Below are 4,152 nucleotides of genomic sequence, written 5' to 3'. Positions count from 1 at the left end.
CCACACTGATATAAAATGGACCCAACCGTTTGGGTCTCTTTCCAAATTTGGTACCAAAGCCTCCCCCACAGTGCGGCAGCTATCTTGAATTGGCCCGTTCCCAGAGAGTTTTACTTCATTCAGTGTCATTCAGTATTATTCAAAATCTTTCAGTGTCATTCCAAATCATTCAATGTCATTCACGATCTTTCCACATGCTTCCACCTTCCATCGTTCAGTGTCATTCCACATTCTCTTTGATATATAACATAACATAATGTAACCCAGTAGAGAAAACACCATTTTATTTTGAAAAAACATTTATTGTGTTAAGAGGAAGTGTATATCTCTCGTCTACTTGATTTCCTGTTTGGAGTGTCATTCATCTGATTATGACTTTCTGATTCGTCAAAGTCAAGTTGTCCCGCCTTCTCGAGATGCTATCTCGAGATTAGCTGTGTATATCGTTCTTTTACGCCTGGACACCCTACTGAAAGGTTGCGTGACAATATCTAATGCTAATGTGCCGTTCGGTGAGTGAAATACTTATTGAAGTTGATATAAATGTGACCAATAATAAAATGTTAATTGGGAAATGTTTTATCTCAAGTGTGGATACCAGTGAGAACTGAGGGTCTGTGACAATTCGACCGTGTTCGTACTTGAACGTCGTATTGGTGAGTCGCCATGCACTTGCTATGGACTGTCGTAAAAACGTTTATGTGAGGCTAACGCTAAGCTAACGTTAAGCTAATGCTAATCGCGAGTGGAAATGTACTGCTTGTTTACAGTGAAAGAGTTGATTTTACTTGTTTTAAGGTCTTTCTAAAGCAAGGTTTATGTTGACAAACAAATGTATAACTGCTCATTTTGATGTAATATGTGTTAAAAGTGAAATGTTGAATTGACTCAGTTATGTTTGTTATACAATTATTTCTTTATTGAAGTGATTGATATGTAAACCATAAAACATGGTTATTGAGAAATTGGACATATTGAGAAATGTGTTTATTGTTAGCTCATGAGTTCATTTCATGTGTTACAATGACAATTTGGAAAACATGCATGTAAATTAATAACTGTTATAAATGTGATATTTAGATACAGTATTTATGATAATTGAAAACTATAGAGCTATAGCGACTGATGATACTGGAAACTGATAATAGACTTATTAGCTGCATACAATAATTTCATTATTGTTATGCAGGCTGGGTTTTTTGTCTTGGCATTAAACCAAGATCCGAAACTGAATGGATTCTCCTTTGATGGAGATGGCGAGCCTGAGCCCAGAACCACATCTGCGATAAAGGAACCACAGTCTTCACCAACTTCTTTGTGAACATCACGTGGTAACACACCTAATTACCACCACGACAAGACTTTTTTCCCCAAGACTACCGGAAAGAACATTGACTGACTTAAACAAAATATTACTGAGCTCAGTAGGACTTTGGGATTATTATTTCTAATTTTTGGGATTTGTGATTTATTTTATGTATATGATGCCGGCTGTGAATTTGTAAATAATTGTTTTGTTTTCCATGTTAATACAGTTATTGTTGTTGCTCATTTCTGCCTCCAGCTATTTCATTCACACACCTATCAATTATCACTATTGTAGCCTTCGAGAATCTAGAGTCTGGTCCAATTTATTAAATATCAAACTAACACTATCTTTAAGTAATCGGGGGTTACATAACAACCGGTTCCGGCGCCGCGCGAGTGGCTGCCTGTTTACAGCAGCGTGGCTCACTATTGAGCCTTTTCTCTATATCTTTGCTGCTGTAACACCTCAAATTTCCCCATTGTGGGACTAATAAAGGACATCTTATCTTATCTTATCTTAATAACATAATCCTGGGTCAGCAGACACCTAATTAATGTGTTAATACATGATACATTTTTATATAAGCAACACTTATGATTGTAACGTATTTTTAATTCTTTCTAGGCGGGAACTGTCCGAACAAAAATTTCATGCAATTTGTAATTAGACACTTTGTCATACAAAAAGTCACTCAGGGCAAGAGAAAAAAAATTGTCACTTGCCCAAGTTGGGCAAGTAATTTGGCCACTCGGGCAAGGCAAATTTTAGTGGCACTTGCCCTATGGGGAAGCAGTTTTTAAAGTTAACTTCGAACCCTGTGATGGTGTCTTGTGACCAGTCTTTATCAGCTGATGTTCCATGAAGGCGTGCCTTACCTGTCACAAGAATGAAGGCAAGTCACGCCCCCCGCTGTCCGTTCACTCCGCCAAGATGCTGCTCCAGGTGGTAGAGAGGATGAAGTCTCCCTTGTCTCTGTTCATGGTTTTTATGCCTCGCTTGCAGATCTCAATTGCTTCTTTGATCCAGCGCTGTAGTTTGTTCTCTCCGGTGCGGATGACCCTGCCCTTCTCCCAGTCCATGATGTGCTTTTCCCTTTTGCAGTGGTCAGTGATTGCTGATTTGTAATGTTCATGTTGTGCTTGTTCTTTTACTGCTCTGATTTTTTAATTTTTTTGACAGGTAAGTCACACCCTCATGGAACATCAGCTGATAAAGACGGGTCTCAAGACACCATCATGCGACACTCTGAAGAAGGCGAAAGACTCGCCGAAACATGTCAGGCAAAAAATTAACCTAAAACATAATTGTCTGCTTTTAATGAATCAGTCAAATATCAATAATAAGAAGACAAAATGAACCTAATACAAATAAATGAATGCTTAATAACTCCCCTGCACATGCTCCTAAAAATCCAAACCTTCACCTGTAAATAAAACGTCCCGACCTGAAGACATCTTAATGTTATTATTTTGTTATACACACAGTGCCGCCAAGTGGAATCAAAAATTTGTTTTTATTTTAATTTTCACGTACTGCACGGTGCCCTTTTGACGAATCCGACTGAAAATTAGTCAGAAAAGACTCACTTACTCTCTGCCGAATTTTGTGACGTTTTGGCAAAAGGCGTGGCTATTACGGTGCTGAAAAGTCCGATTGTACTCTGTGGCAACAAAAGCTCCGGCAACATTACTCAGATGATACTATCTTCTCGAAGTTGTACACATTTGAGGATACCTCAGCCCTGAAGACATCTACCAACTTATTTTTCATCGTAGTAGTAGCGCCACCAACTGGTAAAAGCTAATACAAGTTATTTTTTTGGATGTTTTTCTCCGTGCAACTCAACAAGGTCGCCCTCATATATGCTCGGATGACTGTTTCGGCCATGAGGATGTCACAATACGAAATTCATCCTTTTTCGTGAAAAGTTGTGGGAGTGGCATTGCACTGTTCGGCAATAAAACAACGCTGATTATGAGGTTCTAAATATGAACGACAACTCGTGAAACTTTACACACACATCAGGCAGCGCAAATTTATCAATATTTTATACGTTAGTTGTGCAGCTTTTTTGAAATGGCTCGCCATGGCCCTCGAGAAATGTTAAAAAAAACAGCCCTGGTTGAGTGTTTCACCTCGCTTTTTGTAAATTTTATGGAGTACAGTGAACCCTCGGTTATCGCGGTTAATGGGGAACGAGACCACCCGCGAAAACTGAAAATCCGCGAAGTAGCGGCGCACCTTCAAAAATGCTTAAAAAAAAATACAATATATATAATAAATATATAAATATATAAATATATATATATATATATATATATATATATATTCATGTTATAACAAAAAAACCAAATTATTATTAAAACGTATTATTTTTTTATTCCCCAGCCATTCTTTTTGTATTTATTTAATTACTCAGACTTTTACCTGCTGGTACGCCGTCTGGTGTGCCCTGTGAAATGAAAGGTGCCATTCTTTATTTATTTATTTATTTATTCATTTATTCATTCATAACTGACAGCTTCGCGCTCCGCTCGTGCCCGGGCGGAAGAGGTGCTCCAATTCGGCTTAACTGTGACACACGCCCACCCTCCTCCCCCGGAGCTTCCATTCGGTTAAACTTAGGGGCCGCTTGGCACCGCCCGTGCCCGGGGAAGGTGCTCCTCTTCGGCTTACTGTGACGCGAGCATGCCCTCCTCCTCCGGAGCTTCCATTCGGTTAAACTTAGGGGCCGCTTGGAACCGCCCGTGGCCGGGGAAGGTGCTCCTCTTCGGCTTACTGTGACGCGAGCATGCCCTCCTCCTCCGGAGCTTCCATTCGGTTAAACTTAGGGGCCGCTTGGA

General features: G+C 39.7%; 1 long non-coding RNA gene across 1 annotated transcript; it reads left to right on the top strand.

Moving 5' to 3' along the window:
- Positions 1-468: 468 nt before the first annotated feature.
- Positions 469-1,551, top strand: LOC148315120 (uncharacterized). Its single transcript, XR_015841253.1, has 2 exons — positions 469-656; positions 1,190-1,551. It is a non-coding gene; the product is annotated as an uncharacterized LOC148315120 (long non-coding RNA).
- Positions 1,552-4,152: the final 2,601 nt, after the last annotated feature.

The sequence above is a fragment of the Idiotropiscis lumnitzeri genome, unplaced genomic scaffold, assembly GCF_059441095.1.
Source record: "Idiotropiscis lumnitzeri isolate Australia: NSW breed Sydney's pygmy pipehorse unplaced genomic scaffold, RoL_Ilum_1.0 HiC_scaffold_117, whole genome shotgun sequence".
Lineage (NCBI taxonomy): Eukaryota > Metazoa > Chordata > Actinopteri > Syngnathiformes > Syngnathidae > Idiotropiscis > Idiotropiscis lumnitzeri.
Note: the sequence above shows the minus strand (reverse complement) of the source record. Positions and strands in the feature narration are given on the sequence as shown.